Raw genomic sequence first — 15440 nt, forward strand, 5'->3', positions numbered from 1 at the left:
AGGGGCAGGGATAGTGTCTCCTTATTACTTTTGACTTCCCTATAGTGCCCACACATTTGCAACTAGTGGGCCTTCAATCACTCCTTTATACAAGAGGGAATAAAGAAAAAAAATTTTGAACTCCTTTCAAGGGCTGCAGCATGCTGCAGGCTATAATTTGCGTGAGCCCTGGCCTCTCCTCACCAATCTTGAGTTTACATCCTGGGAGAATGGGTGAGGCTACTGCAGAATCAATAGTTGGAGAAGGCAGTGAAGTCTCACGAGATTTGCTCTCTCTCATTCCCTGTGTGAGGCTTAGAATTCAGCTGGGAGTAAGAGGTTACTCATTTGTCCCTATGAGAATTAATCACTTTTGTGGCCAGCCTCACCTTACTTAGTTGACTTTCATCTCATGCTCCTCCTCACTGTCTTCTTCCCATTAGCTGCTGTGTGCGTGGGGAATACCAAGCAACCTTCACAGTGATCCCAGTGAAGTGCAATCAAGAAGGGAACTATGCTGGCTACAGAAATCACAAACAGCATTAAGTATTCAAATATCAATGAGTTTTGGATTATTTGTGCCACTGCATACCCAATTTTCCCTCTCCTGCATGAATAACCTGCAAGACATCTAGTGCCCCGGGGAGGGGTTGGGGATGGTCTCTTTAGTGGACTCCAATCCAAAGCACATTTTACAGGACTACTCCCTTCACCTGATGCAACTCTCTCCTCCTTTTACATTTCAACCTCCTCCACCCCATTCTAACTCTAGGGGAGGGTTTTCCAGAGGGTCAAAAGGGTGATATATTCTCACTTTAAGGCCAGGTCCAGATTAGGACTTCTACAGACCCGGCGTACACTCTGTGGATGATTGTATTATTTCTCTCAAGTATGTGCTCTCTCCTTCTCTATTATACGTGCCCTTTTATGGCCATGGGACTTGTAGTCCTCCTGAGGGAGCAGCTTACATCCCTCTTTACTTGGCCATGTGACAGGCTTTGGCCAAAGGGATGTGAGCAGAAGTGTTGTCTGCCTTGCGTGAAAGTTGCTTTAAAAGGCGCCATGGGTTCCATGAATTATCCTGCTCTGTTTCCTCTTCCACAAGTATGCCATGTCCCGAATATGGGCTGCTTCTTCAGCCTGGGTCTTAGAGAGAGAAAACATGGGGAACAGGGCTGGGAAGAACCAACACAAATGACCTGCACCAGCCAACAATTAAAATTCATGATCAATAAATGCTGGTTATTATAAGCCAGTGGAATTTGGGGGTTCTTACTGCAGTAAAACTGACTGATATTCTCATGTATAATTCAAACTAAGAACTATCCTGAAGGTTAGGGATGCCCAATAAATTGTAATTTTCTCTCCCAACCACAATGATTACTTCAATGATTTATTGGACCTCACTGAATATCAATTTATTTATAACATTTGTTTCCTCATTTTGTTATGGCCACCTGCTGTGTGTGTGTGTGTGTTGGGGGGGGGGTGCTCCAAACATGAGCTCAGCCTCCCTCTTGGGTAATCCTGAAGAAACCATGCTTAAATGGACAAAAGTAATGTTTCCTAGTAAGTCAGGATACCCAGTGGCTTATGCATTAATCAGCTTTGTGTGATTTTCAGCAAGTAATAAAACCTGACTGTTACTCAGATGATTCATTTTTTAAAAGCAGCAGCTTAGACCAAATAACTTCAGGTTTGATTCAGCTATAAAATTTATAAGGTCTGGGGGGGACTAATAAATAATGGCCCATTTCCCTACCCATGTTTGGAATCTATTGTAAAAGAGCCACACTCAGGAATTATAGATGATGGAGATCAAAATAGGTTTTATTGTGATAAAAGCTCTGTTGGAGGCCATGGCTCAGCATGCAGCTAAAGGAGCCGCTAACCTTCCTCTGAATTTATCTTTCCTCCCCAAACTCTGTGCCTTCTCTTGCCATAAGGCTGGTGCAGAAGAGACTGTGCACTGCCTGCAGATGCCCACAGCCAAGTACGGAAGGGCGTAAGCCCAGGGATCTCACCCTCTGCTCCCAAACTTTCCAATCAATTGTCACTCTTTCTACCCTCTGTTGGGGAAAATGGGTTAATGTAGATAGAGGTAGGCCTGCTACTCCTCACTTGGAAACATGCATCCTGGGGAAAGGAAGTTCCCCCCCATAAGAATTCTATAAATCTGTAATTTGAAAGCAGGTTCAGAACACAGTGGAAAGAACATGTGGCAGAAAGACCTATACTCAAACCTGGGTTCATCACAGACTTCTGTAATTTCAGGCAGGTCAACTCACCTCTCTAGGACTCAGTTTTCCCCTCTGAAAAATATGGATAACAAGAATACTAGCACTGCCTAGCAGATAAGATTGTTCTGTGAATCTAATGAGACAATATGTGTGAAAAAGTTTTGAAAACGATGCACTGTACAAGATAAGGTTAAAGTGAAAGGGATATACTATTAAGTCATGGAAATTAGCGACTGTATAGCGGCAATTTCTAGCCACAATTTTAGCTTTACTAAGAAAAGCAAGTCAGAGGATGGAGGCAGTTTTCTGAATACTATGCTCGGGTTTCTGGACAGACAGCCCAACATCCTTTTCACCCCACCATCATACTGATGGTTCCTGAGTCACACCTGGAAGCCAAAGACTCCAGTCCTAACAAAAATTCTATTTTGTTCAGGCTTCCAGGGCAGCCGAACACTGAGTCCACTACCGTTCCCCTGTGTTGCATTGTTTTTCTCCCCTTGGACCGGGATGGGCAATTTCTGTCCTTTTTGGGTGATCTCTTTCTTCTCAGTAAAGTGAGTGGCGGTAACAGGCTAGAATGCTCTGTCAGGGGAGAGCCAGGAACAGAGGAGTCAGGATCAGGAGACCCAAGAGCTCCCCTAGGCTCTGCCTTCGCTCAGTTTTCCACACTGCTTTTGGCATTGCCATAAATTTAGCATTTTCCAAAGTGTATTTCTCAGATTGCCAGTTCCCCAAGACACTCAAACTCAAAAAGTTTCTGTGGTTAAATTAGTTTAGGAAAGGCTCCATGTATAATTCCCCCTCTTTGAGAGTTTCAATGTCCATTAACATACCAAAGGCCCTTAAAAGTCCTATAAATCCTCTACCAAACAAAGGTTGTTTATTATTTGCTGTTGTTTAACCCAGAACTTCTAAAATGTATTTGGCATTGAAACACTTATTTTTCAAGAAGCACTACTAACATCCTGGTTTCATGTGGTGAGTGAATCTGACCTTCAAAAACCCCACTCGCACTTCACCTCCATGAAAGAAGGTTTGGCGAGAGTTCTCAACCTTGGCTGTGCACTAGAGCCATCTGGGAAGCTTCTACAACACCCAATACTTAGACTGCCCCCAAACCAATTAAATGAGCAAATCTGGGGTTGGGTCCCAGGCATCAGTACTATGTAAAGTTCCCTGAGTTCCAGGGTAAGACCAAGACTGAGAACCACTGGATTAGAGGAAAACGCTTTGGTGGTAACTTTGATTGCCATTGCCTGCCAAGGTCAGCTGAGTTAGCTTTTCACATAGTAAGGCCAGGCTTATTATTTCACAAGAAATAGGAAAAATGTAAAATGCTCATGGTGACTAAGTGAAAATGTCTACTGAAGGAAACTAATAATTTCCTTCAGTTATGTGCAAACATTTATATGGCACATAAACATACATTCTAAATACTTTTCATATATTATTGAAGTGACATTATTTGTCTGGGGAAATACCCAAGGTTTGTTGTCTCAAGCCAAGGAAATCAAAGACATGGACGCACAAGGAATGGGTTTAGGAGTAGAGGTTTAATAGGCAAAAGAAAGAGAAAGGAGAATAGCTCTCTCTCCTGCAGAGAGAGAGGGGCGTCAAAGTGGGACTTCTGGTCCATGGTCCATGGTGGAGTGTGCAGGGTGGAGGGGAGGAGGAAGAAGTTTGGGGTTTATAGACTGGCTTGAAGAGGCAGTGTCTGATTTACATAGGACCTAAAGATTGGTTGGAGCAGGTGTGACATTTACATAGTCTGTGAAGAAGCTGGCCACACGACCCTAATCTTTTTATCATGCAAATGGGTTTTCTACCTGGCCAGTGGCCATGTTGTCTGCTCCTTACTGTACACGTGGTTGACAAGGAAAAGGGATGATGGAGCCGCCATGTTGAACTTGCCTAGCCCCCAGGTAGCCTTCTCCTATTGGCACAGCTGCCAGCATTCATCCATGCAAGCTTCCAGCTTGCTTATCTATGCTGTGGCTTGGTTTTTTAGGCTGCTTTTTTGTTATAAAAGAAATGATTTGGGGCTGCTTTTCATTCAAGGGAAAACCTTACTGAGGACTTTCTTACCCTATCTGTCTAAATAATTTCTTTTTAACTCCTATATCATTATCACATTTCCACATGTAATAACATAATTCTCTTGACAGTCCTTAAGGGGCAAGTATTTTTAATGACCATTTTACAGGTGAGAAAACTGAAGCATGGAGTTAGGGGTTAAACCACTTAAGGAAGAGCCAGCTGACTTAGTAAGTGAGAAAGCTGGGATTTGAACTTGAGTGATCTTGCTCCCAAATCTCTAACCAACCTTATTGTGGAGTCCTGATAAGGTAAGTAAACAGCAATGAGGAAAGGGTTCCAGGTTAAGGAGAATGATTGTTCTGAGAGACAGTGTGATGGTTAATATTGAGCATCAACTTGACTGGATTGAAGGACGCAAAGTACGGTTCCTGGGTGTGTCTGTGAGGGAGTTGCCAAAGGAGATTAACATTTGAGTCAGTGGACTCGGAGAGGCAGACCCACCCTCAGTCTGGGTGGGCACCATCTAATCAGCTGCCCCTGTTGCTAGAATAAAGCAGGCAGAAGATGGAAGAGCAGACTTGCTGAGTCTTCTGATCTTTATCTTTCTCCTGTGCTGGTTGCTTCCTGCTCTCAAACATCAGACTCCAAGTTCTTCAGCTTTTGGACCCTTGGACTTAACCAGTGGATTGCCAGGGGCTCTCAGGCCTTTGGCCACAGACTGAAGGCTGCACTGTTGGCTTCCCTACTTTTGAGGTTTTGGGACTCGGACTGATCTACCACTGGATTCCTTGCTCTTCACCTTCAGATGGCCTATCATGGGACTTTACCTTGTGATCATTATGAGTCAATTCTCCTTAATAAAATCCCTTTCATATAGACATCTATCCTATTAGTTCTGTCCCTCTAGAGAACCCTAATACATATGGCTAATCGCAAACAACGTTTTGGCACAACTACCTCGCTCTGCAGGAAGCCCCAGCAGCATGACCTCGTTCTACATGGAGCCCCCTCCAGCATGATCCTATGAAACTTCCCTCCAGTCCTTGCTTTAAGATTCTCCCTGGGTCCTGAAAGCTTAAGGAGATGAGTAACTCCTCCCTTCTCAGGCCCAGTCCCAAAGCACAAGGCCACTTGCGTCAGCAGCGTGAGCCAGCAAGATAGCAGAAGCAAGAAGAGAGCCAGCCGGATGACATGTACCCCTGAAGATCGAGAAAAAGGCCATCTGGGCATAACGTAGCAGTTACATCAGACTAGGACACTTCCCGTTTACAGGAGACTATAAAAGCTTTGTCCTGTCCTCACTAGGGGCTAACGCCATTTTAGGCCTCAGCCCACCTGCACCCAGGCGCTCATTAAAACAGCATGTTGCTCCACATTGCCTCGTGTTGTCTCTTGGCGTGCTCTTGGGGTTTGAACCAACACAAGAACCTTAGGTCCGGTGCTGAAACCCAGGAGGGGCTCAGGTCTGTGTCCCCCATGGAACTACCCCTCCACCCCAGAGAGCAGGCCACAGCAGCCAGACAAAGGAAGTTCTTCAGCCTCCAGTCACCTCTCTGTGCATGCACGTCGGTCACTGATCTCGCCTACTAGTAAGTTTCCCCAGGAGCCTGGTTAACAGAGAAAAATCCACACGGCCTCTCTTGGTTCCTCCGGTCTGAAAATCCAGTGTTGGTCCAAGAAGGCTCTGGCATGTGCCAGGCACTCGCTGAATCATCTGGTCTTAGGGGGACGCCTCTAGGCCATTTGATCCCCTTCCGGAATGAAAAGGCAGCAGTGATGATTGCTCCTTTTATTGTCTCCCTCCAGCCATCCAGGAAGGTCTTTTTCCCTGTTCTCCCAAGCCTACCCTCCATTATGGGAAACTCCCAGTCCTCCATTCTAAAAAACAGCCCTCTAGGCTGCCTCATAAAAAACCTGTAAACCTTAGGCCTCAGGCAAGATACTCGCCCTAAGCACCTTGTGTTTTTGCAATTCAGTCTGGCCACAATACGAATTGGATAATGAGTTCGAATGGCCCGCAAATGGAACAATCGACTTTACAATTTTAACTGATTTAAGCAATTATTGCCCACAACTGGAGAAAGGGTGAGAAATTCCTTCTGTCCAGGCCTTTTTGCAATCAGATCACAATGCAACCTCTGCAGTTCTTGCTCACCTGTTCAAATCCTTCTCCCCCATTCTCACCACCTTGATTGCCTTTCTCCTCCTGACCCTGCCTCTTTTTCCTCATTTGATTCAGCTGGCTGCTGTCCACCCCTCTCAGCCCCTACCTCTTCCTCTCAAGATCTTCTTTAACTCCCCAAGCCTCCTCGTTGCCTTCTCAGCCGCCATCTTCCCAGATGCCATCTTCTCAGCCACCACCTTCCCAGCCACCATTTTCCCAGCTGCCATCTTCTTAGCCACTATCTTCCCAGTCAGCTGTATCCACTTCTTTTCCTACACCTTCCCCTCCTCAGGACAATTCTAGTATTGCCTGTACCCATTCTCCTTCCTCACCGCCCTCTCCTGAAGACTGTAAACCCATCCCGCCACCTTACACCCCTATCTATCCTCCACTGCCTGGTAACTCAACCCCTTTTCCCCCTTCAAATCCTCAGCAGAAACCACTATTTTAAACCTTTGGTTCATCTCTCAATCCACCCCCAATATTCAGTGCAAGCTTCGGAAGCTTGATGACAGCCCTGAAACCCTACAATGAGACCTTCCTAATTTAGCCTTCAAAGTCTTTAACAATTGTGACTAGGAAAGTAGAAGGCAAAAACAGGCAGAGTTTCAAATGCTTGCCTCTGCCATCAGGGGCCCTGCAGGCCCACGGGGCCGCAGCTCCACACGGAAGCCTCGTAACAATCCATCTCCACCTGGCGCCTGTTTCAAGTGCTGCAATGAAGGCCATTGGTCCGGACAATGCCCAAATCCAGGTAAGCCCACCAGGCTGTGCCCCCTCTACGGAGGACTCCACTGGAAGTTGGACTGTGAGCAGCCCCCGCAAGGACCGCCCCCGACCCTTCCTAAGCTGGCCAAAACCTCCTACTTGGATCTCATCAGCCTTACTGCTGAAGACTGATGGTGCCCTGGAATGGATGCCCCAGCAATTACCATCTCTTCATCCAAGCCAAGGGTAACCCTGATGGTAGAAGGTAGGCCAGTATGTTCTTTTAAAATTAATATCGGGGCAACCTACTCTGCTTTATCTAATTTTTCAGAACCCACCCAGTCCTCCCAAGTCTCTGTTGTGGGAATTAATGGATAAGTCTCCAAACCCCGAGCCACCCCTCCACTTTTCTGCTTCCTGCACCCTTTTTCCTTCACTCACTCTTTCTTAGTCCTGCCCTCATGCCCAACCCCGCTCCTAGGCAGAGATATCCTTTCAAAACTCCACACTACTCTCCACTTCCACATTCCCCATAGTACCCAACACATTACCCAGACCCCTCCAGTACTTCTAGCTTTCTTCTACTCCTTCACCCTCCCACTCTAAAACATGCAACTTTTCCTTATCCCCCATCTGTAGTTAACCCTGCTGTTTAGGATACTTCCACACCCTCAGTCGCAGAACACCACACCCCCATATGCATTATCCTTAAAAAGCCCACCCAGTTCCTATCACAGAAGCAGTTTCCCATCTCCCAAGCAGCTCTCATAGGCCTAAAGCCTATCATTTTTCGCCTCCTTGCCAGTCACCTACACCGCCCAACAAACTCCCTTTTAACACACCAGTTCTACCTGTTAAAAAGCCAGATGGAATTTATCGCTTAGTACAGGACCTAGGCTCGTCAACCAAGCTATACTCCCAGTATGTCTAGTAGTTCCTAACCCATATGCTTTACTTTCTGCAATTCCCTCCAATACCACCCATTTTTCTATCCTAAACCTAAAGAAAGCTTTTTTCACAATTCCTTTGCACCCTGATTCTCAAGACCTCTTTTCCTTTACATGGGAAAACCCCGACACCCACCTTTCACGTCAGCTCACCTGGTGCGTACTACCTCAAGGTTTCAGAGACAGCCTCCACCTTTTTGGACAGGCCCTTGCTCGTGACCTACGTACCTTATCCCTACAACCGTCCACTCTCCTTCAGTGTGTTAATAATCAGCTCCTGTGTAGACCCTCTCAAAGAAACTGCAATGCCCATACTATCTCTCTTTTAAACTCCTTGGCAGAACGGGAGTACTAGGTCTCCCCTAAGAAAGCACAAATATGCACCCCCTCAGTCACCTATCTAGGCCTAGCCCTTACCCTGCAAACCCAAGGACTTACAACTGACCACATATCCCTCCTCCAGTCCCTCCCACCTCCACAAACTAAGCAAGAAATTCTCTTCTTTTTTTTTTTAAAGTAAAAATGACAAATTCATATACATATGTTAAATGGTACAGCTTCTCTTTACATTAGCTCCCCGAGTTACAACCTCTCCCCTTGTGTAGGTACAAATCAGTGATTAAAGTGCAGAAAAACTTCCCCAATACAGGAATCCGGCTTCTGAAAATATCTGTGCTGGAAAATTTGCAATGGAGGCATGGAAGACTTGAGAAAGGGAGGGCTGGGAAACAAGAGCTGTAACTCAATCTGAAGACACTCATAAATATCAATTTTAATATCTATTTACAATACAGCAATAAAGGCAAACTAAAAAAGGCTATACAAAGCATTTTGCACATCTTCATGTCCTGGGTTCTCTGAAGCCCAATTCCTGTTAATATCTTTTGCTGGAAGAATTTTCTTTTTTTATTATTATTATTATACTTTAAGTTCTAGGGTACAAGTGCACAATGTGCAGGTTTGTCACATATGTATACATGTGCCATGTTGGTGTGCTGCACCCATTAAGTCGTCATTTACATTAGGTATATCTCCTAATGCTATCCCTCCCCCGTCCCCCCACCCCACAACAAGCCCTGGTGTGTGATGTTCCCCTTCCTTTGTCCATGTGTTATCATTGTTCAATTCCCACCTATGAATGGGAACATGCAGTGTTTGGTTTTTTGTCTTTGCAATAGTTTGCTGAGAATGATGGTTTCCAGCTTCATCCATGTCCCTGCAAAGGACATGAACTCATCCTGCTTTATGGCTGCATATGGTGTATATGTGCCACATTTTCTTTCTTTCTTTCTTTCTTTTTTTTTTTGAGATGGAGTCTTGCTCTGTTGCCCAGGGTGGAGTGGAGTGCAGTGGCACGATCTCGACTCACTGTAAGCTCCATCTCCTGGGTTCCCGCCATTCTCCTGTCTCAGCCTCCTGAGTAGCTGGGACTACAGGTGCCCACCATCACACCTGGCTAATTTTTTTTGTATTTTTGGTAGAGACGGGGTTTCACCATGTTAGCCAGGATGGTCTCGATCTCCTGACCTTCTGATCCACCCGCCTTGGCCTCCCAAAATGCTGGGATTACAGGCGTGAGTCACTGCACCCAGCTGTGCCACATTTTCTTAATCCAGTCTATCATTGATGGACATTTGGGTTGGTTCCAAGTCTTTGCTATTGTGAATAGTGCCACAATAAGCATACGTGTGCATGTGTCTTTATAGTAGCATGATTTATAATCCTTTGCGTATATACCCAGTAATGGGATGGCTGGGTCAAATGGTATTTCTAGTTCTAGACCCTTGAAAAATCGCCACACTGACTTCCACAATGTTTGAACTAGTTTATGGTCCCACCAACACTGTAAAAGTGTTCCTATTTTTCCACATCCTCTCCAGCACCCATTGTTTCCTGACTTTTTAATGATCGCCATTCTAACTGGTGTGAGATGGTATCTCATTGTGGTTTTGATTTGCATTTCTCTGATGGCCAGTGATGATGAGTATTTTTTCATGTGTCTGTTGGCTGCATAAATGTCATCTTTTGAGAAGTGTCTGTTCATATGCTTCACCCACTTTTTGATTTTTTTTTTCTTGTAAATTTGTTTGAGTTCTTTGTAGATTCTGGATATTAGCCCTTTGTCAGATGAGTAGATTGCAAAAATTTTCTCCCATTCTGTAGGTTGCCTTTTCACTCTGATGGTAGTTTCTTTTGCTGTGCAGAAGCTCTTTAGTTTAATTAGATCCCATTTGTCAATTTTGGCTTTTGTTGCCATTGCTTTTGGTGTTTTAGATATGAAGTCCTTGCCCATGCCTATGTCCTGAATGGTATTGCCTAGGTTTTCTTCTAGGGTTTTTATGGTTTTAGGTCTAACATTTAAATCTTTAATCCATCTTGAATTAATTTTTGTATAAGGCATAAGGAAGGGATCCAGTTTCAGCTTTCTACATGTGGCTAGCAAGTTTTCTCAGCACCATCTATTAAATAGGAAATACTTTCCCCATTTATTGTTTTTGTCAGGTTTGTCAAAGATCAGATGGTTGTAGATGTGTGGTATTATTTCTGAGGGCTCTGTTCTGTTCCATTGATCTATATCTCTGTTTCAGTACCAGTACCATGCTGTTTTGGTTACTGTATCCTTGCAGTATAATTTGAAGCAGGTAGCGTGATGCCTCCAGCTTTGTTCTTTTGGCTTAGGATTGACTTGGCAACGCGGGCTCTTTTTTGGTTCCATATGAACTTTAAAGTAGTTTTTTCCAATTCTGTGAAGAAATTCATTGGTAGCTTGATGGGATGACATTGAATCTATAAATTACCTTGGACAGTATGGCCATTTTCAAGATATTGATTCTTCCTATCCATGAGCATGGAATGTTCTTCCATTTGTTTGTATCCTCTTTTATTTCGTTGAGCAGTGGTTTGTATTTCTCCTTGAAGAGGTCCTTCATTTCCCTTGTAAGTTGTATTCCTAGGTATTTTATTCTCTTTGAAGCAATTGTGAATGGGAGTTCACTCATGATTTGGCTCTCTGTTTGTCTGTTATTGGTGTATAAGAATGCTCGTGATTTTTGCACATTGATTTTGTATCCTGAGACTTTGCTAAAGTTGCTTATTAGCTTAAGGAGATTTTGGGCTGAGACGATGGGGTTTTCTAGATATACAATCATGTCATCTGCAAACAGGGACAATTTGACTTCCTCTTTTCCTAATTGAATACCTTTTATTTATTTCTCCTTCCTGATTGCCCTGGCCAGAACTTCCAACACTATGTTGAATAGGAGTGGTGAGAGAGGGTATCCCTGTCTTGTACCAGTTTTCAAAGGGAATGCTTCCAGTTTTTGCCCATTCAGTATGATATTGGCTGTGGGTTTGTCATAAATAGCTCTTATTATTTTGAGATATGTCCCATCAGTACCTAATTTATTGAGACTTTTTAGCATGAAGAGCTGTTGAATTTTGTCAAAGGCCTTTTCTGCATCTATTGAGATAACCAAGTGGTTTTTGTCTTTGGTTCTGTTTATATGCTGGATTACGTTTATTGATTTTCGTATGTTGAACCAGCCTTGCATCCAAGGGATGAAGCCCACTTGATCATGGTGGATAAGCTTTTTGTTGTGCTGCTGGATTCGGTTTGCCAGTATTTTACTGAGGACTTTTGCATCGCTATTCATCAGGGATATTTGTCTAAAATTCTCTTTTTTTGTTGTGTCTCTGCCAGGTTTTCGTATCAGGATGATGCTAGCCTCATAAAATGAGTTAGGGAGGATTCCCTTTTTTTATATTGATTGGAATAGTTTCAGAAGGAATGATACCAGTTCCTCCTTGTACCTCTGGTAGAATTCGGCTGTGAATCCATCTGGTCCTGGACTTTTTTGGTTGATAGGCTATTAATTATTGCCTCAATTTCAGAGCCTGTTATTGGTCTATTCAGGGATTCAACTTCTTCCTGGTTTAGTCTTGGGAGGGTGTATGTGTCCAGGAATTTATCCATTTCTTCTAGATTTTCTAGTTTATTTGCATAGAGGTGTTTATAGTATTCTCTGATGGTAGTTTGTATTTCTGTGGGATTGGTGGTGATATCCCCTTTATCATTTTTTATTGCACCTATTTGATTCTTCTCTCTTTTCTTCTTTATTAGTCTTGCTAGCAGTATATCAATTTTGTTGATCTTTTCAAAAAAAAAACAGCTCCTGGATTCATTGATTTTTTTGAAGGGTTTTTTGTGTCTCTATCTCCTTCAGTTCTGCTCTGATCTTAGTTATTTCTTGCCTTCTGCTAGCTTTTGAATGTCTTTGCTCTTGCTTTTCTAGTTCTTTTAATTGTGATGTTAGGGTGTCAGTTTTAGATCTTTCCTGCTTTCTCTTGTGGGCATTTAGTGCTATAAATTTCCCTCTAAACACTGCTTTAAATGTGTCTCAGAGATTCTGGTATGTTATGTCTTTGTTCTCATTGGTTTCAAAGAACATCTTTATTTCTGCCTTCCTTTCATTATGTACCCAGTAGTCATTCAGGAGCAGGTTGTTCAGTTTCCAGGTAGTTGAGAGGTTTTGAGTGAGTTTCTTAATCCTGAGTTCTAGTTTGATTGCACTGTGGTCTGAGAGACAGTTTGTTACAATTTCTGTTCTTCTATATTTGCTGAGGAGTGCTTTACTTCCAACTATGTGGTCAATTTTGGAATAAGTGTGATGTGGTGCTAAGAAGAATGTATATCCTGTTGATTTGGGGTGGAGAGTTCGGTAGATGTCTATTAGGTCTGCTTGGTGCAGAGCTGAGTTCAATTCCTGGATATCCTTGTTAACTTTCTGTCTCGTTGTTCTGTCTAATGTTGACAGTGGGGTGTTAAAGTCTCCCATTATTACTGTATGGGAGTCTAAGTCTCTTTGTAGGTCTCTAAGGACTTGCTTTATGAATCTGGGTGCTCCTGTATTGGGTGCATATATATTTAGGATAGTTAGCTCTTCTTGTTGAATTGATCCCTTTACCATTATGTAATGGTCTTCTTTTTCTCTTTTGATCTTTATTGGTTTAAAGTCTGTTTTATCAGAGACTAGGATTGCAACCCCTGCCTTTTCTTGTTTTCCAGTTGCTTGGTAGATCTTCCTCCATCCCTTTCTTTTGAGCCTATGTGTGTCTCCGCACATGAGATGGGTTTCCTGAATACAGCACACTAATGGGTCTTGACTCTTTATCCAATTTGCCAGTCTGTGTCTTTTAATTGGAGCATTTAGCCCATTTACATTTAAGGTTAATATTGTTATGTGTGAATTTGATCCTGTCATTATGATGTTAGCTGGTTATTTTGCTCGTTAGTTGATGCAGTTTTTTCCTAGCCTTGATGGTCTTTACAATGTGGCATATTTTTGCAGTGGCTGGTACTGGTTGTTCCTTTCTATGTTTAGTGCTTCCTTCAGGAGCTCTTGTAGGGCAGGCCTGGTGGTGACAAAATCTCTCAGCATTTGCCTGTCTGTAAAGGATTTTATTTCTCCTTCACTTATGAAGCTTAGTTTGGCTGGATATGAAATTCTGGGTCAAAAATTCTTTTCTTCAAGAATGTTAAATATTGGCCCCCACTCTCTTCCGGCTTGTAGAGTTTCTGCCAAGAGATCTACTATTAGTCTGATGGGCTTCCCTTTGTGGGTAACCCGACCTTTCTCTCTGGCTGCCCTTAACATTTTTTCCTTCATTTCCACTATGGAGAATCTGATAATTATATGTCTTGGAGTTGCTCTTCTTGAGAAATATCTCTGTGGCGTTCTCTGTATTTCCTGAATTTGAATGTTGGCCTGCCTTGCTAGTTTGGGGAAGTTCTCCTGGATAATATCCTGCAGAGTGTCTTCCAACTTGGTTCCATTCTCCCCGTCACTTTCAGGTACACCAGTCAGATGTAGATTTGGTCTTCTCACATAGTCCCATATTTCTTGGAGGCTTTGTTCATTTCTTTTTACTCTTTTTTCTCTAAACTTCTCTTCTCGCTTCATTTCATTCATTTGATCTTCAATCACTTATATCCTTTCTTCCAGTTGATCAAATCGGCTACTGAAGCTTGTGCATTCGTCATGTAGTTCTCATGCCATGGTTTTCAGCTCCATCAGGTCATTTAAGGACTTCTCTACACTGGTGATTCTAGTTAGCCATTCGTCTAATCTTTTTTCAAGGTTTTTACCTTCTTTGCAATATGTTTGAACTTCCTCCTTTAGCTTGGAGAAGTTTGCTCATCTGAAGCCTTCTCTCAACTCATCAAAGTCAAACTCTGTCCAGCTTTGTTCCATTGCTGGTGAGGAGCTGCATTCCTTTGGAGGCAGACAGGCACTCTGATTTTTAGAATTTTCAGCTTTTCTGCTCTGTTTTTTCCCCATCTTTGTGGTTTTATCTACCTTTGGTCTTTGATCATGGTGACGTACAGATGGGGTTTTGGTGTGGATGTCCTTTCTGTTTGTTAGTTTTCCTTCTAACATTCAGGACCCTCAGCTGCAGGTCTGTTGGAGTTTGCTGGAGGTCCACTCCAGACCCTGTTTGCCTGGGTATCAGCAGCGGAGGCTGCAGAACAGTAAATATTGCTGCCTGATCATTCCTCTGTAAGCTTTGTCTCAGAGGGGTTCCCAGCCATGTGAGGTGTCAGTCTGCCCCTACTGGGGGGGAGTGTCTCCCAGTTAGGCTACTCAGGGGTCAGGGACCCACTTGAGGATGCACTCTGTCCGTTCTCAGATCTCAAACTCCATGCTGGGGGAACCACTACTCTCTTCAAAGTTGTCAGACACAGACATTTAAGTCTGCAGAGGTTTCTGCTGCCTTTTGTTTGGCTATGCCCTGTCCCCAGAGGTGGAGTCCACAGAGGCAGGCAGGCCTCCTTGAGCTGCGGTGGGCTCCACCCAGTTCGAGCTTCCCAGCCACTTTGTTTACCTACTCACTCCTCAGCAATGGTGGGCACCCCTCCCCCAGCCTCGCTGCCACCTTGCAGTTCCATCTCAGTCTGCTGTGCCCGTGGGAGTGGGACCTTCTGAGCCAGGCACAGGATATAATCTCTTGGTGTGCCGTTTGCTAAGACCATTGGAAAAGCACAGTATTTGGGTGGGAGTGACCTGATTTTCCAGGAGCCGTCTGTCACAGCTTCCCTTGGCTAGGAAAGGGAATTCCCTGACCCCTTGCACTTCCCGGGTGAGGTGATGCCTCGCCCTGCTTTGGCTCATGCTCGATGGGCTGCACCCTCTGTCCTGCCCCCACTATCTGATAAGCCTCAGTGGGATGAACCTAGTACCTCAGTTGGAAATGCAGAAATCACCCGTCTTCTGCATTGCTCATGACGGGAGCTGTAGACTGGAGCCGTTCCTATTTGCCCATCTTGGAACCATCCCCCCAAGAAATTCTCTTTCCTAAGATTAG

At 43.9% G+C, this 15440-nt stretch overlaps 1 pseudogene; it reads left to right on the plus strand.

Annotated features, from left to right (window-relative positions):
* The first annotated feature begins 1838 nt into the window (after positions 1-1838).
* On the plus strand, positions 1839-7381 carry LOC129394591 (transcription factor NF-E4-like; annotated as a pseudogene).
* The last annotated feature ends 8059 nt before the right edge of the window (positions 7382-15440 follow it).

Source organism: Pan paniscus, chromosome 17 (assembly GCF_029289425.2).
Source record: "Pan paniscus chromosome 17, NHGRI_mPanPan1-v2.0_pri, whole genome shotgun sequence".
NCBI classification, from domain to species: Eukaryota; Metazoa; Chordata; class Mammalia; order Primates; family Hominidae; genus Pan; species Pan paniscus.